Source organism: Spea bombifrons, chromosome 4, assembly GCF_027358695.1.
Source record: "Spea bombifrons isolate aSpeBom1 chromosome 4, aSpeBom1.2.pri, whole genome shotgun sequence".
NCBI lineage: Eukaryota > Metazoa > Chordata > Amphibia > Anura > Pelobatidae > Spea > Spea bombifrons.
The window spans coordinates 10,006,932-10,032,954 of record NC_071090.1 but is presented as its reverse complement, the minus strand read 5'-3'; the positions used below and the strand labels follow the sequence as shown (position 1 = coordinate 10,032,954).

The window sequence follows — 26,023 nt, the reverse complement described above, 5'->3', positions numbered from 1 at the left end:
CTTGTCATAAACAAAATTAGGGGCAACAAGTCCAATGTAAGGCTTAGTGTATACTGCAAAAATAGAATACTTCTGTAGAATTCTTCTGTAGAATAGAAGAACCAAACTATTAAAAACTAACCTTAATATCAGTAATATTTTCACAGGCCAACAGAACACATTAAGTCATGTAATCCATCTGTTCCCTGTGCTGGGTCTGTAGTAAATAAATTATTATTGCCATTAGGGACGCTTATAAAAAAGCTGATTTGGAACGTCCCTCTTGAAGGATGCTCATTCTGTGAGATCTACAACTCCATCTTGTACCAAGTCAGCAGGCATTAGATCAGATTTGTAAAATGTGTTCTGGAGAAACCTGCGCACCTTTGCCAGGCACTATAGATGGGAAATTTAGCTGAGGATGATGCTATGTTTGAATAGCTCTTCAGTCCAGAATATTATAATTCAACCCCCTTTTTCACCTACTGGGAACAGCAATGAAGAACTAAAACTCTTACCTGGATTTTTTCTCAGTGGCATACGGTCTTTCCGTCCACTACATATTTTTTGCTTGTACCCATGTTCCTTTTGTATTTCTTCTTGGTCATTACACTGATTAGTTTCTGAAAGCGTTTTCCAATTTACCTTTTTGGTGATTCCTTACTTACCTAATACTTACCTTTACTGAATGTAGATTTGATGGATGAGAATTAGTGAAGCTTATACATTTTGTTGCCTACGATGTAACTATAAATTTAAATTCACAGTTTCTTCCCCAGTTTAATGTTTTCGTTAATTATAGTTATTTTCATACTACTTCGACTTGAGAAATGTTACCAAGCTGAGCCCAAATACTTATTATTTAAATGTTCCCCATGCTTAAGAGGAGCTTCCAGGTTCAGGTAGTTGCTGGGAGTAGAATTAATGTTAAGCCTAAAGCAGGGGGAGACCGACCTCTAAGTTAAAGCATTAGCTGGACTTAAAATCAACAACAGGTTGAGGTTATGATGAGTATTTGGGATTTCCATACAGACAGGTCACCGTCTCCCACTACCAATTTAACTCTACTATACTATACTGTGGATGTTTTTTGTATATAAGGCATCTGTGTATGTTTACCTGTGTATGGATATTAGGCGGTACAGTACTCTATGGATTTTGTATTGCTAGTACAGAATCTTAATAGAAATGGGCTGCTATATATATTTTCATATATATATATATATATATATATATATATATATATATGCTACTCAGGTTATTGTCCACACCTTTAAATGCATTTTGGAAAATAAATCAGTCATATTTAAGTGCATTCATGCCCTGCCTTTAGACCCGACATTAGTTTTATCATCAATTAATTAACAAGGAAAAATAATAACTTATTATTACTAGTATATAGTATATACAGAAATGTTTTAACAGTTTTGTTTTTCTTGCATTACCAAAAACTTTACATTTGATGGCATCTTCTAGTTCCTTTTTTTATTACAAGAATCTGACTTCTTTCTTTCCATTCTGTAACATCTTTTACTCATCCTAATTGATTACTTATCCTATGTGATGGTCAGATGGATTACACTAGCAAAGAAGATCGACCCGAGAGAAACTCTGAATTTACCAAAATAACATGAAGAAGGAACGTTCAGTGGCCAGAAGATGTCTCCCTTATTCCAACAGAATCCTAGCAGCTGTTTCTATGCCTCATATAGAACATCGCTCTCTGGGAGTCATTCCTTTTCAGGTGAGACCCACGGGGACATGAAGCTTTTACCTAGGCAGGCAGATTGTAGGCTAGCTAATGGTCCCCAACGAATTGCATTAATCTTATTAATGAATGTTCTGATCCAATGGCTTTAGAAGCCAACAAAGTAAAGCTGACATTTTGAAATTCCAATTTGCAGAGTAATTCTACATCGCATCTCCGTACTTTGAGTTTCAGTAGCTGGAATTATTCTTGTTCCCTGTGTATTCCTTCCTTTGTTTTGAGTGATTAAATGTATAAGAAACAGTATACCAAAATCTCATTTTAATATAATTTTCTTTTAAACAAAATAATTAATTAACAACATGATAATTTGGATAATAACTTGTTTTTAGATTTAAGGTCCTTTCTGTGTGTTCCATGATATATATGAAAGCTGCCATAAATCAAATTTTGCAGAATCCATGCATTTGCAAGGAGGGCACCATGTAAAGTTAAAGGGGCTTCTCAGCTACCACATACATGACTTGATCATATGCATTAACATCTATATGATGGCTGGAGTGTCCTTTTAACAACAAAAGCAAACTTTGTAAACCCAATGGCGTGCACTCAAACACACACCTCACATACCGTAACACTCTGTGGCGCATACATTTGTAATTAGCTTACCTCAAGTGCCTCAATTGCCTGTTTCTAGGGATATAATCTTTAACTATGTAGTCCCTCTGGCAGACAGTTCCGCTACGCTAGTAATACAGTGTAATGTGATATAATGTAACCTCATGAATGCATGCCTGCAATGTACTTCATTATGTAGGTTGAATGAGAAATAATTGGGCCTTCAGCCCACTCATGGCACCTCTGGCCTCGAAAACCATACACAAGATTGCTGCATATTATATGTCAAATGAACAAAGTGGTTAAATATTGGTGTAAAATAACAAGCAAAAAGTGCAGATTAAGGCACCAGCGTCACACTTTGACAAAACATAAATTTCACAGTACATAAAGCACTTAATTGTATTTGTATTTTATTCTCTCTTGTGAAAGTTTATTTACAAAAAAATTCATTTAAAACAGAAGGTAGAGAAAAGAAAATGGCTATTTAATAGAATATATTTCTATATATATGGAAACAGAAATGGTTTAATATATTCCTAAGAATTTGAAAATTCCAAATAGTTGCTACATGAACTTTAACGGTAACTGGATTTGGAAAAATATCTAGTTTACTCTGTTCTGTATTAATTTCAGAAGATTTTGTTTCCTGACCTTTTGGTTTGGACAAAATTCTAACGAGTATTCAATTTCAAAACAAACACTGGAGCAATATTTTCAAGGAAGGAGAACCCTGCAACTTTTCAGACTGATATTTCATTTACTGCAGCATCATTGTAGGGCTTTGTAAGAGATCCAGACTAGATTTTGGATTGAAGGACCACTATGACTGTGATCTGGGCAGGCTAAATGGTATGGAATGGAATTTCATCAAAATTGGTTTTGATGAACTGATCCCTCAACGTAAGGAAGGTAAAGTAGCTGTAGAATATCACCTAGTTTGAATGTCAGTGCTGGGTAACTTAAGTTGGGTAAACTTTCAAGGAAAAAGCATCTGCTCCACCAGGTGTGGGGACCAGTGGCGTCTCCAGCTTTCATATTTAAGGGGGGCACATGGGGAGGTGGGGAGGAGGCGTTATAAAACGCTACATATACATATATATATGCGTTAGACATACATAATATGTACTTATCTCTTTAAAGCAAAGACTATGATTAAAATATGATTTAAAATTAACAGATGGACTGGCAGTTATATTTCATTCTTTAATATTAGACCCTGCATCCGTTATATATTAATATTAGACCCTGTTGCCAATATATTAATATAAGTCCCTGCTGACAATACATATATATATAAAAATAAATATTTGCCCCTGCTTCATATATATGTATATATATATATATATATATATATATATATATATATATATATATATATATATATATATATATATATATATTAGACCCTGTTGCCAATATATATTTTAGTAAAACAATTGGATCCTACGCAAGCATTTCCTTTTCCTTGGGCCCCGCTCCACGCTCACTAGCATGCAATCACTCCATCCGCTACCACACCAAAAAAAAATATTTGTCACACTGACTGCAGATCAGGGGAAGACTGTGAGAGTCATTTAGAGGTCCTCTCCCTTGTAATCATCCCCAGAGTCCCTTTGTCCCCTCATTCACTAAACCACACCGCTTTTTTACTTACTCCCTGTAGTTCAGGTATAGATCAAATAAAAAACACGTGGAAACAGCATGTGCAACTGAATAAGACATAAAAACCCTTAGTTTGCAGGTATAGATAAATAATGTATGGAAACATAGCATTGCATGTATAGATCAACGAAACACACAAACCCAGCATTTCAAGTATAGATCAACTGGAAATCACATGTAAACTCAGCACTGGTATAGATCAAATAAACACATGGCATACGCCATCTTTGTCCCATAAACAGGATACCTGTGCCATCTTTGTCCCATTAACACTCTGCCTGTGCCATCTTGGTCCCCAATGCTTAAACCAGGGCTTGACAAATTTGTTTCGAATCTAGGAGCCAGCTAACAAAAGGTAGGAGCCAGGATTTGTTTTGCCCTACACTCACACTTTGCCAAAGCACTTTGCCCAACACTTATACTTTGTCCCGCACTTATAGTTTGCCCCAGCACTTTGCCCTGCACTCACACTTTGCCCCAGAACTTAGCCTCACACTTTGCCCCAGCACTTTGCTCTGCACTCACACTTTACCCCAGCACTCAGTCTCACACTTTTCCTAGCACTTTGCCCTGCACTCACACTTTCCCCCAGCACCTTGACCCTGCACCGCACATTGCACTCGCACGTTGCACTCGCACACATCAGATATGTACTTGTTCCAAGTAGCAGAAAAGGTTCTGCGAGGAGCAGAACTTTCTTGATCCAAGTGCTTCACATCCGGCACTCACCAAGGACACGTGACTGCGTGAAGGCGGAGACTGCAGAGCGCGTAGCAGAAGCGGAGAAAAAATCGAAGAGGAGGTGACAGCTTAACAACGAATTGGTCATTTGGCTAATCGATAAAAAAAACAATTTTCGTTATCGATTATTATCAATTTTATCAATTTGTTGTTGCAGCCCTACTTCAGATGCAGCTAGGGATGCATTGAAATGAAAATTCTGGACCGGAACCGAAAATTGAGGATTCACTTTTAAAAATAAAAAAAAAATAACCACACTTTTAATACATAACACACCAAAACTGTCCAAAAAAATCAACAACAATATTATGACAGCAATCACAGTCTTGCCTAGACATACCCAGGTTCCAGCATGTACTGGTTGCCTGGGCATGATAGAAGTGTGATTGCTGTTAATCATGTATTAATATTGTTATTGCATTTTTTTTTTGTCCAATTCTGTCCAAAATTGCTAACAGCAATCACACTCCTATCATGCCCAGGCAACCAGTACATGCTGATACCTGGCTTGCTGCCCCCTTGTGTATTGATGCTGCAGATCACTTACAGCCCCCTGTGCCATGGTCCTCCCCCCACTTACACAACCATGCTATCACACACACTCATTCATATCCTCATTCATACACCCTCCTTCACCCCCTTACCTGCACTGCAGATCTCTCACCCGTAGACTCGCTGCTTCTCTCTCTGCCTCTCTGCATGAACTTCTTTTGTTCTGCCCACTTATGTAGAAGTCCTGCTGTGGGAGTGCAAGGCTTCTGTCTTCCTGCTCTGCCGTGGTGCGCGCTGCTTCACTGCTGAGCGCCGGAATATGATGTCATATTCTGGCGCTCAGCATGAAATGCCAGCACTGCAACCAAGGCAGAGGCCTTGCAGAGGAGAGTAAGAGGCGCAGAGCGGTTGCTGAAAACTTATTCCTGAGAAACCACTCGGTGCCTCTCTCTCTCCTCCGGCTGTGCAATAAAAAAAAAAAAGATGCCCTTTCAATTGGGGAGCACACGAGGGCAAAGCATGATGTGGGGGGGCATGGCCCCCTCTGGCCCCCCTGCCGACGCTACTGACGTAAGTGTCTGAAAAAGTGACGGGCCAGGAGAAGGAAGTAAACAAAGTTACTGTGAAAATGATTCTGTTACTGTTAGGGTCATAAGTTTTGTAACAATTTGTTACAATATGTCAGTGATAATTCCAACCTCTAATATGATTGGTCTGTACACTCTCTTTTAGCTTGAGCGTTTCACAAGTATGAGGATGAAAAAAGAAAAGGAGAGACCATATGTGTCTCATACAAACTCTGTAAATTACAGTGATTCCACCGGTCCTCTACAAACCCTACAAGAACTTTCAGATGGTTTTAGCACTTCTTGAGAAGATGCTGATAAGTTTTAAAAAAAAATTAGACAAAAGCAGGCAAAAGATATGATGACCAAAAGAGAAATGGTGTCCCATTATCTACATGCATCCAAACATGTGAGTTGTTACTTTTTATATTGCCTTTTCCCTGTATAAATATATATATATATATATATATATATATATATATATATATATATATATATATATCCGTCAATTTTGTAAGCTTGCGAGCAGGTCTCTCTCTACCTAATGAATCAGTTTGTCTCAGTCTGTCAATTCTCGTCTTGTCATACCCCTTGAATATATGTATTGTATGAGGCGCTGCGTAAATTGTTGGCGCTATATAAATAAAAGATAATATAATTATTACTTTAGGTTATATTATATGACCCAAACAAATAAATATTTCTGCACTTTAATAAGAAGTCCTGCTCCTATTATCTCCATGGATGTCTAATTGCAGTCTAGGATCAGCACCGGGACAAGTAAGTTTATGGATTAGAGCAACGGTGTCCAAGTTTTTTCTTAGGTGGGCCACTTCATCATATATGTGTGTGGGCTGCCCTCATTTTTCACTGAGAGAAAATACGGCCTTTAATTAGATATGCAGATTGAAATAGAGTAAATAACATAAAACCTTTACTTTTCCTCTCACTGATTTCTGGGCCTAGAAAGTTTTGTCCTCTAAAGTGACTACAAATTCAGGAGTGAGTTTTATCTCTGGACAAGAAAAAATTAAATAGTTATTATTTATTATTAAAAAATTAATTATTCATTTCTACAGCAATTAAAATGCCAGGAAAGAGATGACCAAATACACACCAGGAAAGGCTCTGCAACACCGACCCCCAAACACACACACCAGGACAGACTCTGTCACACGCACACGCAAACAGATACACCAGGAGGGACTCTGGCACACCGACATGCAAACACACACACACCAGGACAGGCTCTGCCACACCAAAACCCAAACACACACACACCAGGACAGGCTCTGCCACACCAAAACCCAAACACATACACCAGGACGGGCTCTGCCATACCGACATGCAAACACACACACCAGAACAGGCTCTGCCACATCAACGCCCAAACACACACACTAGGACAGGCTCTGCCACACTGACACCCACACCCGGACAGGCTAAGCTACAACAATAAAGAAAAAGTATTTTCCATACTGCTTTGTCATTGACACCACCTTTTGTGTTTAAGCCTCCCTTGTGTATCGCCCCCGGCCAGCACTATGTGTGTTTATGGCCCAGCCTGCACCTCCCTTTAGTACTGATTTATGTAATTGCACCAGCTGCCCCTTTGTGTATTGATGCTACCAGCCCAGAAAAAGTGCTGTATATTCAAGCTGTATGGGGGATGTATACTGCAGGGCAGCATTTTATCTGGGCTGGTCAGCAATATGTAAAAGTTATATGTGTCCTGGAAAACATGGCCACTGTGTTCACCATAATGCTCCCACACCCTTGTGTATTGCTCCCAGCTAGCCCCACATTGTATGTTTATCCAACCACCCTCTCCCCCCATTTAGTATTGATTTATGTGATGCCCTCAGCCAGCACTCCTCACGCCCTTGCATACCCCCCCCTTTAGTATCATGTCAGCCCTGGCACCCAGATTGCATCCACATGACCTATCCAAGCATAGGACATGTCCCGTTTGCCCCCAAACAGCCTGCCTGTGGTATCCTATCCTCAAACAGCCTCCCTGTGCCATGCTCCCAACCCACTTACACATCTATGCTATCACACACATATTCATTAATTTACTCATTCACAAACATTCATTGACGTATTTACAAATACATTCACAGATATTTATTCACAGATGCTCATTCATTCCCTCAATGATGCATACTCATTCAAACAACCTGCAACTCTCTTGGTGCCGCTTGCAGACTTCCACAGGGGCCAATGCTCCCTTTTGGATTGTTCGCAACCTCTCTTGTACCGCACAGGGGGACCAGGAATGGAGCAGAGTCATGTGATGCGATGTAAATACACATCAACGCACAGGTGAGCAGCAGGACCCTTGCAATCCTACAATAGCTGTGGCCCTGGCTGCAGATCTCACGTGGGCTGCACCTCGAGGTCCGGCAGGCTGCAGGTTGGACGCCCCTGGATTAGTGTGCCTTACATTCTTGGGACATTATATATATATATATATATATATTCTGAGGATTGGGTTGACAGTACTTTTCAATATCCAGATCTACAGCTTTAAACATGATACCTTATTTCTAATAAAAAATATATATTTATGTTCAACACAATTCATTGTGTGTACTGCAGACAAGAAGTTTTGCTCCTTAACAGATAAGCATGTTCATTGAGATCAAACTTTTGTCATGTACATTAAATACAACTTTTTCTCCAGGGCATGAACAGAAAGCAGAGCACCAGATCTCCACAGGTATACATCCAGGAATTGAAATATGGAGTTGCAGAAGCAAATCTTCTTTCCTGCTTAGAATCCTTGAGAGTCTCCCTCAATAACAACCCTGTCAGGTGAGCTGCTCGTAATCTAAATCTATAGAACATAGAAACCTAACGTCTTTTAGAGTGCCAGTGAAACACAACCCTTAATGCTACCAGCACGCATATAGCATTGCTAAACATCCTACTTAGCAGAAATGTTAAAATACCACAACCTTTCTTTAAGAATGAAGCCAGTGCGGATTAAGTTTTTATTATTTTATTTTCTCCAAGGTTTTTTATTTATGTATGCCCCGTTTGAACCGGTGTTACTAGTGTACTATTTGATCAATAGTTCCTTTGCACTAGAACTACCCTAATTTGACTATTTGGACTTACCCACCTTTACATTTTTTAATGCATACGTAATAAATGGTATTTGATCGTTTTTTTTAAATCAATTTCTTTAGTGTTTTGGGATTTAATTTCCACTTTTTAGTTTGCCCCCCACTATTCCAGATTAGTAAGGGGCAGGTGGCATCTTTTTTTTGGTTCAATAATGTTGAGCAGTCTGTTATTGCTACTTATTTATTTTGTAACAAAACCAAAGGGACATCGGTAATCATTGGAAACATATTGGTAACACTGTCCTTGTGTATCATTGCTTTGCTGGTTTTAAATTTTGTGTTTTATTGCAGCTGGGTGCAGAATTTCGGCGCAGAGGGCCTTTGATGCCTTTTAGACATCCTCCGAAGACTGCAGAATGAACCACCGATGTAAATTGGGAAATGAATGGGGGGTTGTAAGATATGAGCAAAGAGAAATATTTATTCAGCACCATGTATTTGCTAAAATTGTCCATGTTAAGTGATATTCTTGCATCTAGTTGCATGCGGAGGGGATTGTTTTGCTATTATGTAGGCGCTTTCAATGAACTCCGCATTGGCCATGAATGGAGAAGATTAGCCCAATACCCGACATATCTCCAGTATTATAACGTAGAAAAAATATATATATATAGGAAGTATTAATTCAGAGTGGCTGGTGGATCTATATATTGTTTCAGTACGAGTGGCAGATATTGATGGAATTGATGATACTTGCATAACATATACTTGTGTTTGTTTCAGCCAGATAACAGCATCCACAGATACATACGAGCTTAATTGACACATTCTATTGGTGGTAAACAAATTTGCATAATGGACACTGGCATTTATAATGGCCATATGGAAATCAAGTAATTGCCATTAATAGATAAATCAACATGTGGATACGTTTTACAGTTTGTTTATCAAAGTAACAGAGATTACAGTATTTTTGAGCTTTTGCAGACTGTGTTAAGATGAATATATGGTTGTCTTGGTTTGATGCTGTTTCTTAAAAAGTTTTGTTATTAAACATGCTTACTTATTTCCTCCTAGCTCCAGAGATGGAAAAAGCCAACATGAGATCATTAGATGTTTGAAAGCTTTTATGAACCACAATGCAAGTAAAAAAAAAAAAAATCTTTGAATAATCCCTGAAATTTCTGTAGACATTATCCTTTACATTATTAAGGGTTATCGGTGAAAGTTGTACATTGTGCTGATCGCCCCCCGGCCATCTTTTATTTTGTCTTCAAAAGCACCATTGCATTTACATGGTCTTGCCTAAAAGTTCAACAGCTGGCCACACAAGGCATTTCTTTCAGGAAGGCATTATATTGTACATGTCCACGACCAGCACCTGTAAAGTGCAGCATCTATAGATTTACAGAGAGGAATGGGTTACTTAGTGCTTGCTTATCAGTTACTCACTAAAAAAAGTATGCTTCATGGGAAGCCGGCCAATGTGGCAATATTAGTGGCCTTAAGGCAACTAACTGAGAATTAAGAAAATTACAGATAAAGCATATACTTAATGAAGTCGTAGTGGGTTAAATTGAGAAAACGTCCCCTTATCTGATTATGTCATATTTTAGAGATGGGACAGACTCGCAATTAAATAAACATTTATTGAGGTTAAAAAAAACTCAAAAAACTCTGGTTTTGTTAATGTTTTACAAAATTAAGTAATTTTGTCTTTGTTGTAGTATGGAATAACAACAATGCTGGAGGCAGAAGACGGTGTTCTGCTATTGGCAAGAGCCGTGGATCCCTCTTTGCCTGCTATGATGATTGATGCTTTGAAGCTGCTCTCAGCCCTGTGCATCCTGCCCCAGCCAACAGACATGTAGGTTCATTTCAAATCCCTTGTCATTTACTTATGACCTTCAGTCGATGGAATATATTAGAGAATCTTGGCCAGCCCTGTTGACTGCATAGTTTAATCAGTGCGAGTTAGTGAACATCACTAACTTATAACTGGTCTCAGACAACTAGCCGTTGCTAACTAAATATGATGAGTATATATTATTATTTTATTGTTTTATATAGCGCCATCATATTCCATAGCGCTGTAATGATAACTATATATGATAACGCGATAACTAGAGCTCAGCTCTTCTCGCAGAAGCAACTTTCTATTGTGTATTTAAGTGTTCTGGCGCCCTGTGCAGACTACGCCTCTGGCGCCCCCATCCCAAAAAAAGAAAGGAAAAAAATCTCCCCCCTCTGCCCCTTTTCACTATCTACCCCCTCTGCCCCTTCTCACGGCCCCCCCGCCCCTTCTCCCTATCTACCGCCTCTCCCTAATCTTTATCCTTACTTACCTTGTTGAGTCCTGCGGTGGGAGCAGGAGGCCTCCGTCTTCCCGCTCTGCCGCGGTGCGCACTTCACAGCTGAGCTGTGAATATGATATTCCATATCATGCTGAACGCCGGCACCGCGATGGAGTCACGGAGAGTGAGGGGCGCAGAGCGGTTGCTGAAAACTTCACGAGCGACCGATTGGCGCCCCTGACCGGGACTTAAATTAAAACACCGGGTTTTTTTTGTTTTAACTTTATTTAACATTCTCCGTGTTAAATAAAGTAAAAAAAACTTTATTTAACATGGAGGATGTTTAATAAAGTTAAGAAAAACAAACAAAAAAAACAACAATGTTTCAATTTAAGTCCCGGACGGCGCCCCTGTTGCACAGGTCGCACACCCCTAAGGTCGGCCCTGTCAGCAATCTATTATGATCATGTACCTTTTCCCCTGCTTTGCTTTGACACATTTAAATAAGTTGAGTCTGCCTGTTGGCAGTTACATACACCGGTATATGAAAGACCCTGGAGTTTGTTATAGAGATCCACAGCTGAGATGTTATAAACTATCCACGGGACAGAGCTGGGGGCAGAAGGCTGCGGCAAGGCGTCCAACGAGCCAAGCTGAGCTCAACTAGATGCACAGTTCTGCATAGAAACATTAAACCGTCAAACACAGATTGTTTAACAGTCAAACCTGGAGTTGTAACGGCTAGAAAAATAATACTGGACGCAACTTCCTGTTTAGGATAATGTTAAAAACAGAAGTAAATCCTTTGTAGGCATGTTTTTCGTTTAATATCCCTGTTATTAACTAACTGGGGGTTTTCTGAATATTATCAAACTTTAAAAAGAATAATACATATGTGATACTGTGATAAATATGTAGAATTTGGTAAAAAAACAAAAACCTTAAAGGTTCACAAAAATGATTGTGCTGAACGAGCAGGATTGGGCGTATCGTGATGGCGGTTTAAATTCGTTTAGGCCCGAACGTGTTCTTCAAGCTCTTACAGAGAGAGCAGAAATGGATGAAATGGAGCGCTTCAAGCCTCTGTTGGATGGATTAAAACCTGACACTTCTGTGGCGCTCAAGGTGACGACACAATTTATTTGGTTATTATCTTTGCTGCTGGTTACGAAATTCGAAATGACTTCTCAACTGCCGTTAAACATCACAATACCACAGTTTTTTTGTACTTTTAATAAATTCTCATGCATGCCATGTTTACTCCTAATTATAGGCGAGATTCTGCCCTCTAAATCACTCTTCTCTCCTCAATCGCTGCCATTTTTGAGCAGCCCTATGTATCTACAGACCAATAGTACCTAGTAGCACTGGCTACTACAATAGAAAGCCCAGATTTTGTGCAAATGCAAAAACATAGCCGCGGTTTATTAACACTAAAAAACCCTCGTTGACGAAAGAATAAGAGATCTGAAGTTTTAATGCAGACGAAAACATCCTCATCTCCAAGGATTACATCATAGAATTCCAAACTGTGCTTTGCGCTGTGACCTCACGTGTCATGTTTTTCAGTCCCACACACTTGTTGTTGTATCTCCAGGTGAGCTGTATGCTGTTGATCAACGCTTTAATCAGCCAAGAACTGGACTTTCGTTGATATACCAAGTGAATTGATGAGCCATGGATTGAATCACATGCTTAAGGTAACTGAATTTCAGGTTCTTGGGCGGTTGATTTGTTTTTATTTACTGAATTTATAACAGAAATAGACAAACTAAGATGGTTGGAGCAGTGATAAACAACATTTAATGAGGCTTGTAATGTGTTTCATAGACAGGGCTCCAAATACCTGGCATCCTGTATTATATGTAATCATGTTCTCTTAGTAACCTTACATTGGCAAAATATAAAGTATCATTTTTATCTTAGTTACATGAAGTTGTTACTTGCCTCTCACAATGAAATACGCTTATAACTTATTAAATAACATACCTTTTGCTTTTAGGACCTCCAAGAACTGGAGAATGATGAGCTAAACGTACAACTCAGCGTGTTCCTGGAGCACAGTGAATTTGACTCCGATGACTTGAGGACCCGCTTAGACGACATCCGTGTCGAGATGGAATATCCTTTTATTACAAAAGCGTCTTAAAAGACTTCTGTTCTGTTTGCTTAAAATGGCATCGGTATTGCCATATTATATATGAACTATTTTACTCTAAAAGATGGATCGCAATATTACTATACTGAAAACTTTGAGGATGTACGAATAGCGGTGCGGTATGCCATGGATGAGCAGTGCTTTCAAGTTAAATAAAGCTCCAAACCCCCCCCAAAAGGCATTATTGTCGCTTTATTGTCTACAAATATGTGATTATTATTTATTGTTTTATATAACGCCATCAAATTCCATAGCACTTCTACATTTTAGTTGTATTTACTTAACGGTGAGAAATATTTCATCAAGCCTACAAATAAGGAAACGTTTTGGTCGAAGAGAGAATTATATTTTTGTTTGAAAACATTTATTTTTTTTGCATTTTATCCTTAATGTTTAATTTACTGACTTCAATGATGTTTTCCGAGTTCTCTTGAACACGGTGAAGGACTCCACAGCAGAGCCGTTCTTCCTTTCCATTTTGCAACATCTTTTACTAATCCGAAATGATTACGATGCCGGGTATGTTGCTGTAAAAGTTTTTAATCTTTCTTATTTAACAGAGTTGAATTGGAGAAGCTAATATTTACGCTGGATTCATTTGTTTGCTTTATATTGCTGTTGTATTGGAATATTTTTCATTAAATAAAAATATGGAACACAATACCATGTTTTAATAATTTAATATTTTAATATACCTCTGTAACGCGTCATGTTTATTGACCCTAAAAATTAATGCAAAATTGTACTTTCTATGCTCCCTTATGGGTTTTTTTTGCACATTTTGTTCCCCTTTCCTTTAATTTAATTAATCATGGCAACTCATTTTTCAAGAGTAAGCCTCAGACAGGCATGTTGCCGTTATTAAGTATCTCTACACTTCTGCACTTACTAACCGCTGGAACATGACCGTCCCGTACACAGGACCAAATGGTTTGGCCATGGCAGACCCCTCATTCCTGCTGGTCCTGCTTGCGTGCCCACCGTGTTGCTGTCGATGAGTCTGTCATGCTGTCGGTAGAAAGCCACTGAGAGAAAAGCTTGTGCTTTCTCTGTGTTTCTCTTATGGTGGTTATGTGATTGATGGCCCAATCTGCTCCCAACCCTGACAAATCATACCTTAATACTATAGTGCACTGATGTAGGTTATGTGCATTCATAGCCCTGACCAGGTTGCAAACGCGGTCCAGAACTCCAGACTGCACAAAAGTTTCTGCACCATAATATCACTGACCATAATTTGCTGTTTGATGCATCTGGCACACTGTGGAAGATGTTTGTGCTCCGATATACTATCCTTCATTACTATAAAATATCAATTCCCACATATGGCTTAAGAAATAAGCTTTATCAAGGCATGTATTTTCTAAGCCCCAGGTCATGGTACCTAAAACTGATGTGAATGAGCATCTTATGAATATGTTGGTAAATGGGTTCGAGTACATGGACTTCACCTATTAGTCGTCTTAGAGTTGTGGCTCATGAGAAGCCTTCCACACCAAAGTTGGGTTTCCTTATGTTCCTTGAGGGAACTGCGGAGGGGAATTGCTGCGTGTACCCCGAGAAGTAATCACATCTTGGTTATTTTCAGTATTGCTTAGGGCTTTAAGAATAATCTTTATGTTATAAAAGAGCTGAACGGTACCATTTCAGTTATTCTATACAAAATCTAGCATTATGGTCTCCCAAGAGAATTAGAAGAATTTTCATGATTATTTCAATAAAAACGCTTTCTGCAAGTATTTCTTATTTTTTTTTTATTATTTTTCCAGACCTCAGTACTACAAGTTGATAGATGAGGTTGTGTCTCAGATAATTCTTCACAAAAATGGAGCTGACCCTGACTTTAAATGCAAACCTTTGTGCATAGACATTGAATATTTAATTGGTAAGTGCCTTAACAGGATTTATTATACATTCTGCTTCTTATATGGGTTCATTTGCTTGTTTTTTCGTTGAGTGCTGTATTCAGGTGCGTTAAATGTTAAACAGAACACTTTAGGTATCACCCCAGAGCAGTGAAATGGAATATGACAAAATCTAACGTCGGTGGGCATGGGTTCAGAGCCTCGTGACCGCGTTTAGCTGTGAATCTTAGGTCCTGACTTATGTATCCTGCTCCATAATCTTCTTCCAAACTGCCCTGGAAAGCTTTTCAGCAGGCAACTAAGTGCCGATATCCGCATATATAGCTTTACCAATGGCAGCCTCAGACTGTGTATTTTCACAACTAAAAAATAATATTGTGTTTGCAATCATTATTATATATATAATTATTATATTTGTTTTTTGTTTTATTTTAACACAGATCATTTAATTGATAAAAAGAAAGTGGAAGAGAGTGAGTTGAAAGCTAGAGATCTGGTTAAAAAGGTAAGAAACGGGCTGCAATTGAATTATATACAAAACACAATAATGACAGGGACTGGATGAGTACGCACTCTTCTACCTAATTCACTTTCCATGTCCAAGTTAGTTTTGCTGGGTTAGATTTTGCACTACAGCATTCTGATGGTGACCTCCCGGGTTATTCGGGTATTAAATGCCGGTAGATGCCCTGTCAACACTGCATGTTTCCTGATTCTGTCTCAGTACATATACTTTTTAACGAATATTGTGATCAGGGACTCTACTGCCTTTAATCAGAGAGAGCTATGATCAAGACTTTCTATAAAGTGTGCGGCCAACATACCGGTTTATTTCAATCATTTGAGTGGAGTTTTCCTACCAACGCATCTCTTAACTCTTTGCATCTGTGTAGCTTTGAATCCAGCAGCACCTTCATCACAACCCGGTTCTGATGCGGTCACTATAAAGAACTTTTGGTTTTTCACAAAGAAATACCAATTACCATCATTGAAAGTTCATCAATATCTGTATTCCATTATGTTCTTCCAAATGGGTTGACAGTTTTTGATAAAGGGATTTTTTAATGAACAAATGCATCTTGCAACATATTTTCCTTGTTTCTCAACATTTTCATTCTTGGTGTGTCGGATGGCGGTAGCTTTATTGTAATATTTGCCCTCATACAATAAGTTTGTATCTTTATGTTGTGTATGAGAGGATATATAAAGTACATTTTTTTTCTTTTTACGTTTGCTTCCGGCAGCTTGATGCAGAGCTAACTGCGCGGCATGAACTCCAAGTGGAGATTAAGGCCAAAGAGGGTGACTTTGAGCAGAAACTGGCAGAACTTCAGACAGAGAAACAAACTTTAGATCGGGAAAATAATCAAATTGCGGCAGAGAAGAAGAACCTGGAAGCTGACAATGCTCAGCTTAGAGACGAGGTAACATTTGTACTAAACTAAACATCTATCAGTTTCTTCTTTTATAAAATGCCCAAAGGTGGCTGACAAGTGAAGCTTTAAATGTAGGAGCTATAGAAAGGTCCAGCTGCTGGTTATAAGTTTGTTTTTAGGAACCAGTGGCATCTTTACCGCTTACATGACTGTAAAACTCAGAATATGTTGACATATTGTGTACTAGCAGGATTATACCGCTTCATATATTTACAAGGCATTTTACTTTATTATTGTTGCTTCCTTTTTCGTCAGTTACTGAAATTTGGAAACTAAACAAAGCTTTCGCCTCCACGGAGAATGGAAACATTAGAATTACACAAAGTCAAATAAAACAATTTATATTAATCTAAACCTAGGAACTTATTATTTAAGCATGCCCTTGAGAGGTAGACAATGTGCCATAGGTGGTAGTCTCACCATTTGATTCCTTTGTACTTAGTCTTTTGGGGGGGGGAGTATAAACCCTGGAAATCATTGGTAGGTTATTAAATTGTTTTTCAGGATGGAGTGGGTATAGTGCAAATACAATTTAGCTGTTTGAAATTTTAAGACTATTTTGATATATTGTACTACATTTTTTTCTTTGCAGGTTGCCAAACTGTCAAAAGAGGTAGAAGCCATGAAAAAAGAAATGGCCAACATGTCATCCTCCGTTACTGTTGTTCCTATTCCACCACCATTACCAGGAACATCTGCCCCTGCTCCACCACCACCACCTCCGCTTCCACCTTTCATGCATGGAGACACTGCTCCACCAGCACCTCCGCTACCACCCCAACTTCAGGGTGCTGGTGATCCACCACTTCCTCCACTGCCAGGTGCCCCTGTTATTCCACCACCTCCGCCACTCCCAGGCATACCTGGTGTTCCACCTCCACCACCTCTTCCAGGAGCACCAATGGTCCCGCCACCACCACCATTGCCTGGAGTTCCTGCATTACCTCCACCTGCAGCGCCTGTTCTACCTTTTGGATTAGCTCCAAAGAAGACATACAAGCCAGAGGTGCAACTGAAACGCCCAAACTGGTCAAAGGTATGACTAATAACACTAAACCGAAGCCAGCGCCATGGTAACGAACAATTCATCACATTTCACATGAACTGTGCAAGCAGTGGGTATTTAAATAATTAAATTAATGCTGTTAACTATGTTTCATGTCTTAACCAATATTTAATGCTCATTAATATTTAAAATAATTTTCTAATAGACCAGCTAGTACAGAAAATGATGTTGCCACGTGTATCCAACATTTTCCCTTTACTTTATGTCCATAGTAATTATCTTGCTTCTCTCAGCCTCTTTAACCCATCACATTGCATGCATTTTTATTTCTGTTAATTCACATAACAAAGTTCTGAAATTAGTTCAGATTTGGTTGTATGTATTTGTTATGTCAAAAGTTTTACAAGCAATGGCTCTTTTTCAGATTGCTCCAACAGCGCTCTCTGAAAATTCATTTTGGATCAAGGCAAAAGAAGACCGATTTGAGAACGACGAGCTGTTTGCGAAAATAACTCTCACCTTTACTTCCCAGACCAAGCGTGAGTGATAGCATTAGTTTTCTTACACTTCATAAACTGAAGATTGCATTAGACGTAGTGATTGACTGTATCTGGCAGTTACATTGCATATTATGCATATATTGTGTCCGTGTACAGATTGTAAGTGCTCCCTAACTACTACAGTTATTGTAGTAATGGCAGGTGTTCTTGTTTTGCACATCCTATATAATGAATATTAATGCTGCTCTAAGATGAGAATTATTTATCATTTATTGATTTATATAGCACCATCATATTTCACAATGCTGTACAATTTTCTGCGCAATCAATGTTAAGTTTAATCAAACGAATAGTAAAAAATGCTTTCTTGGCTATATTTAGTTCTTTTTATCCCCTATTTTCAGCAAAAAAAGACCAGGACAGTGACCAAAAGTCTGAAGTTAAGAAAAAAACTAAAGAACTCAAAGTACTAGATCCAAAGAGAGCCGGAATTCTTGGTAAGTATTTATATTTCCCTAAATAATTCATGTAAACCCCTTAAGAACCAGAGATATTTTACACTATAGGACCACAGCTCGTTGGTGCTTTTACTGCGTCTTTATTCAACCTTTATTTCCCTCTTTCTTATTTAGTGTACCCAAACAATATACATATATTACATAAAATTTAAAGAATAGGATACAGAAACCCTCACACATTTATTCGGTGTTACTGTATAAATACTAGCTGTGTATAAAATACAAATTTTACTACATTTTTGTTTTTTGTTTGTTTTTTCAATCCATCCTTAGGTTACTAATTAACCCACAAAAACTACACAATATTAACTGTATTAATATTAAATATTAAAAGTATAAATTAAAAGATAACCCCCTGGGGTCAAGTAAAATAAAATAATAAAAAGCTCTCTGTATCTCCCTGAATCTCTGCAAGTTCTGCCTTTGTCTTTTATCTGTAGAAGTGATCACATGCACGGAAAGTGCCGGAAATTTGCTGTAGACTGACAATTTCAGTCATAAAGCGGTCTTTGGTCCTCTAAGGATCTTTTCTTGGTGATGGTTTAAAGGATTAAAAAGAATTGTAATGAACACTGGTGGAATCCTGAAAATTAAAATAACAAAGAAATCTTGACTAGAAATAAAACCTAGGATTAGAAGGACCTGATGTGTTTTTCCTGACCTGTTTCATGAATTGTAACTCGTTTCCCTCTGCTCACAGCAATCTTCCTTGGCTCGTTCCGCATGCCGTATCAAGAAATAAAAAATGCGATTCTAGAAGTCAATGAGAAAGTACTGACGGAATCTGTGGTTTCGGTGAGTTTTTGAATGCATCAAAGAGACATATAACACAAATGTTCATATAGTGAGAAACTATTTATTTTGCATTAACAAACCTTATCGCCCATAGAACCTGATTACGCTGTTGCCGGAATCCGAGCAGCTAGAAAACTTAGCAGCGTTAAAGGATGAATATGATGATTTGCCAGAATCCGAACAATTTGGAGTGGTGGTAAGCAGAGTATTTGTTTTCTGCTGCATCTGTTTTTTTATTTTTTAGAATTGTTGTTAAACTTATGTGCTTGTAAATCTAATTATTTACGGATCTCACAATGACATATGAAAGCACGATGTCCACTTGTCCAGCTGTACCGGCAGGCCTCCTTTTGCTATATTTACAATTCCCGCTTCCTCCTGTAGGGTTGTCTTATCTCAATGAGAATATTAAGGAGATAGACAGGCCGTTCTGTGAAAAAAGTAATCGATGAGTTCAGAATAAAAGAATAAGTTGAAATGTGTCGTGTTTGTACAGAAGGATTGTATTTGGTGTTTTTCATACATTTTCAGATGAGCAGCATCCCTAAGCTGCTACCGCGTCTAAACGCTATCCAGTTCAAACTTCTTTTTAACGAGCAAATTGAAAACATCAAGGCCACAATTGTGTCGATAACAGCAGCTTGTGAAGAAGTGCGCAAGAGTCAGAACTTTGCGACCCTGTTAGAAATTACACTGCTTGTCGGTAATTTCATGAATGCCGGATCCAGGAATGCTGGGGCGTTTGGTTTTGAAATTGGCTTCCTCTGCAAGGTAGGATTGTTACAGATCGATCTTTTTTTGTGTTTTGTTTTTCTTTTGCGTTTTAAGTCCTGAAACGTACATAGCCTAGAAATTGTGGGATTATACAGTAATATCTAGGTAAATATATGTAGGTCCAAAGCATTTGCAATCACTCAAAATGTATAATACACAGGCTTAGATGACCTTTATTTGTAGGTTATTTCCAACCATACAATATCTGACCGTTTCACCTATATGAGCTTGTTGGACCATGAGCATTATATATATGTGTTGCCCCTTTGAAGCTTTAAAAGCATTCACCCTTCTAGAAAGGCTTTCCACAAGTTTTTTAACCCATTCAGCAAAAATAAAATTTGTGAGGTCAGGCAATGCAGTTGGACAAGAAGTCCTGGCTCGTGGTTGGCGTTCCATCTCAAAGGTGTTCATTGGGTCAGGTCTCTGTGCGGGTCACTTGAGTTCATTCACACCAAACTTTTGACAACACATATGCATTGTTTGTTTACTGAAATTCCAAATACATATTAATTTTAACTTTTCCTTCCAACAAGATAAAAGACACAAAGTCTGCAGACCTGAAGACCACACTGTTACATTTCCTAGCAGAGTGCTGTGAACAAGACTACCCTGATGTACTTAAGTTTCCAGATGAGTTGGTCCATGTGGATCAAGCCAGTAAAGGTATTTCACTCTTTTGTTAAGGGTGGTGTGGAGTGAAATTGTAGAGAACACAGTAATCAGAAGATGCATTTTCTTTAAATGTTTTGTGGTTTCGCTGTGTAGAAAGTAATCGTCTTGGTGATTTCAAAGCATCGGGTTAAATTAATGTTAGCTTAGTGAAGCAGTAACCAATGTACAGTTTATTTTTCAGAGTTTTCTTTTTTTTAAGTAATGAATAGATATTCCCATTTTTCAGGTAGCTACTGCTATAAGGTAGGCCATTTATTATTCATTGAGAGTAGAATAGTTGTATTTTGTACTCGCTAGAGTGGGTAAACTTGATTTTCTGGAGCACTCTTGATCATTGAAATAATTCTTAAACTAAAAATACTCTTATCCTATACTCATCACATTATTTATTTTTCTCTGAAAGTATCTGCTGAAACATTACAGAAGAACTTGGATCAAATGAAAAAGCAGATTTCAGACCTTCAACGGGACATTGAGACGAATGACGAAAAGGATACATTTGTGGAAAAAATGAGCATATCCTTTAAATCTTTAGAATCTTAAATAGAAAAGACATCGTCGTCATTCCTTGTTGGGTTTGTATAATATAGCCAAGCTAGAGCAGTGTAATGTAATCTCGCTCAGTTCACTGACTTACCGCACTTTAGGGACGCTGGCCACTAAGGACATCGTCACGGCACAAGCATTCCCCTGTTTATGTACGCTCGCTATGCGAGAACATATAAAAGCATGACGCCAGTTTGTCCCTGAACTAATTTACACATTCTTTTATTTTACTTCATTTTTATGTATTCATTTCGTTTGACATGATCCTTGACAGTTAAAATATACGTATTTGTGAAAGATGCTCAAGAGCAATATACCAAACTACGTATGATGCATGCCAATATGGAGTCGCTTTTCAAAGAACTGGGGGATTACTTTGTTTTTGATCCCAAAAAAGTCACAATTGAAGAGTTCTTCCTCGAGTTACATAACTTCCGTAACATGTTTGTGGTAAGTTTATACAGTGTAGGCCAGGAGGTCTCCACCTAACACTGGCAAGATATTAAATTGATTGTGAATGCAAATAGGAAATCCAAAGTATATTTTTCAGTGTTAAATTTGGATGTTTTGTGGTCCATTGACTAAAGTGTGAGCCGTAACTCACTAGCTTCATTATTATTATTCATGTATTGTAAAGTGCTGTACTCGTTTCTCTGACCTAGTCTGGTTTAACTCCCACAGTGTGTCTACATACACATGTCCTACGTAGCTGGTCCTCCGCAGTCAATTCCGTATGTCCAAAGCAGTGGCTTTGAACTAACCTCGTCAATGAAAAGCTGGACTTCTGTCTAAAAAAAAATATATAGTTTCGTGGGTAAACCATGATTAAGAGTTGTAAATAATCGAATGGATGTGAAGATTTAGAAAACCTTTTTTATTATGTATTGTACATAACCAAGCAAGCGCCTGCAGTGGTCCCTTCATACTGCACAATGAACTTAAAAGGTTCCTTTAATATGCGCTCTGTAATTAATCATTAAATAAAGCACTTATCTCAGGAATAAGCTGGAGACCCTCGCCTCTTTAGTAGCCCAACCTGTTTCAGGAAAGTCCTCCAGCTCAAACCAGTGGGCAATCTTTCTGAGCGTACGTTAGACCCCCTCACAATGTTTGAAGAGCTAGAGCTCGAGCTGACAATAAGTAGAAGACATTTTACAAGTTGTGTTCTACTGAGCAGGGAAGAGGCACATGGACCATTCTGCAGAGTCCCCAATGTACTTGAAATGGGCACCACACATACATTTAAAAGGACCTCTCAGCTATAGGATGAGCTTCAGATACTCGTAATAACAAATGCATGTTTCTGGGAATAAACAGGTCTTGTAACCTGCCTAGGAATTGTTCATTTGAGTAGTTTGACAAGAAGACTAAAGAGGTACATGGACCTGGTACCTGGACACATTTGCTGATGATTTTTTTTAATAAAAAAGAGAAAAATAGCTTCTAGATAATCAACAGTGTTCAGTGTTTTTAATGATCTCATTTGCCTTAGAATTCCTTACCTCTGTTCAACGCTATACCGGTGGTCCTAGATTTTACTTTTATTTTATTTCCAGTGACTTGTTATAGAGGTTTGGGATGCATATAACTTCCACGCTGTTACTTTCTTGTTCTCTGCAGCAAGCTGTCAAGGAAAACCAAAAGAAACGAGAAACCGAAGAAAAGATGAAACGAGCCAAACTGGCCAAGGAAAAGGCTGAGAGAGAGCGCCAGGAGAAACTAAAAGCGAAGAAAGAGCAGCCGTTTAACATCAATGCAGGTAATGGAATCAGTGAAGGTGCCGATAACACAGAAGTGCATGTTGGATTGAGACAGCTGAAGATTTGCACATGGCCACTGATGGAAAATCTGTTATTGTGGGTGTCTATAATCGCTGTAATGTAATTATGGGCATGGTGAGAGAAAAAGAAAATTAAAATAAATTATTTAAAGCATTGCTTCAATTAAAATTGGAATTACAAATACAAAGCAAGCTATAAGTATAATATACACACTAATAAGTTGCTGACTTCTAGTTTTTATTCATAACTAATGGGAAATCGAGTGTTGGGAACTAATGGGAAAACGTAAGAATCATTGCTTTACCATTTTAGGAACCGTAGCGATAACGTGCATTATTCGAATTTGCTGACATTTGTGTTTGATGTTATTTTTATATTTAATAATATTACAGAAGGCGATGAAACTGGAGTGATGGACAGTTTGTTGGAGGCTCTGCAATCAGGAGCTGCCTTCCGGAGGAAAAGAGGTCCAAGGCAGGGTAAGTAAAGGGTATCTACAGCTCCTGATCAAACACAGAAGTGATCAACAATAACAGATTTACTTGCCATTTTTTATTCTGATGCTTGTGATTTTGTTAGTTTTATGGGTGAGTGTTTGCAGATGACAACAAATGTCTGACAGCAAAGATAAGTTCCAAAACGCTTGCTTTGTATGATATTAAAGGGTTAATTTGTCAATGTACATTAAACAAGTAAACTAATGCATACTGCTGTTATAGTACATGAGGTCTGCGGATAGTAATATAACTCTTTGGTGACTTGCCAACCTTTACATACCTGGGTATGGCATATTGAAAATGAAAACAAGTTAAACCCTTGCAGGCATCTTATGAATCTAGTACATGGCTTATTTCTTTGTTTTGTAGCCCAGATGAAAGTAGATGAGAGTAGAAATATTTTATTTTGGTTGAACTAACTTCAGCAGATGGGCTTCAAATACCATGCATTTTAAAAAATGTGTTCAAATCTTTTATTATATTGTATTTTGGCGTCTGCAGTCTCTCCATAAAATGTAGCAGAAAAAAAAGTTGGAAGAGCAAAGCAGTGGTGTGGTTGAAAACATGGCAGCGCGTCCCCTGGAACGTCCTGGGACTGGGCATGTGTTGCCATTAGCCAACCTTCATCCACGATAGCCAGAGCTCTGTGAATAAACAGTCTGGTTGCGTTTCTGTGGTGTGATAAAGCATGTGCATGAGCGTCGCATGACATTGTTTCCAGTATGCATTTTTATGACTTTTCCCATCGCAGGGTCGCTAAGACAATTAACCTAAAATCAGCTTCGTGATTGTCTGACATCAGTTTAAAAGTATGCAGTACTTTAATAAAACCATTATTAATATTATATAATATACAACTACACGGTGTCAGACTCATTACCCAGACAGTGTTCCACTAGTTATACTGTAGGTTATTCTTTATATCTCAATTGATTTTTGCATTGCTTTGCAGCCAATCGAAAAGCTGGATGTGCCGTTACTTCTTTGCTAGCGTCTGAGCTTACTAAAGATGACGCCTTGACCACTGTGGCTGCTAAGAAGAAAAAGAACTCTGAGCCTGAATTAGTTGATATGGACATGGAAGTCCATGAAGACAACCAAGACATGCTTACACGCTTGGGTTAGCCGAGTATCTCGGAAGACACGTTTTTAAGAGAAGAGTGTGGGAGATTGTAAATAATACTGTGGAATCCAGGATATTATGTCCTGCACAAAGTCACTTCCAAACGGTTACTGAGAGGAATGGGGATGGAACCTATGTCCCTCCTGAATTTATCTTCCATAACATCGAGGCCTTTCAGTGAACCTGTAATTACTTATTAATAAAATTATATAATTATAAAACAAATGTTGCATTATTTACATATGTTCCTAAGGTTCAAACTTGTACCTTGTTGTGCAGATCAAGGAGACCTTGGAATTGCAGTGCAGAGGGAATTTTGTTTCGGCAACCAAAGTCTGAAATAATGTTCACCGCCTTCATTGAAATATGTTATTCTTTTTGTGATTTCTTCCCAACAGAATATGGTGATATCACTTTAATGCCCATTTCCCATTCAGTTATTATCTTGACAGCAGGTCCTCTGCCTTATAGAATTCTGCAGGTCCTTGGATCAAAAACTTTAGATCAGCCGTTATACCTCCACGTGCACTTTGACTCGTCTTACCAGATCATTGAATTGGAAGCCCCAATATCTAAATGTAAAAAGCCTTCCTACTCTTTCTATTCACGAGAAAGTTAGTTATTTTACCAATTTACGCACCTCTGACACTTGTGAATCATAGGAAGGAACCCTGACTCTTGTATGCTATAGGATGAGACAGGCAGAAGACCGGTGATTTAACCCTTTGAGTGCCAAGGTGTTAGCATTCCTCACTGACCTCAGAAACACAAAGGTTAAAGTTCAGTCTATTACCTCTAATACATAGCGGTATACTTTGTGTTGTCCTTTCGCAGTGTAATGCATAAATCACATGTTCCCTGCTTACCTATTGTGTTTCAAACCAGGGTTTTTATTTGACTTTTTTACTGTTGCTAAGCAATCTCTTTCGAAATGTATCTATTTTTGTAATTTTTTAAGCAAATAGTTTGAATGTAAACACATTTAGTACAACATAGATCATCATATCATTTTAGACCATGTGTAAGCTAAATCATGGGGAGAGTACACTATAGTTGGTCCTCGGTCAGCTGCAGCTCGTACCTCTCCCCTACCACTGAACCAGGCATCTGACTCGAGCCAATAAAAAATACAATACTTAAAAATCCTAATAGCTGAAAAATAAAAATGGATCAGATCTAATATATTAATAAGCTCTGGGACGGGATGCTAGTTCT

General features: G+C 38.3%; 1 pseudogene; it reads left to right on the top strand.

Annotated features, from left to right (window-relative positions):
- Nucleotides 1–1,609: 1,609 nt before the first annotated feature.
- On the top strand, nucleotides 1,610–24,999 carry LOC128490360 (protein diaphanous homolog 1-like; annotated as a pseudogene).
- Nucleotides 25,000–26,023: the final 1,024 nt, after the last annotated feature.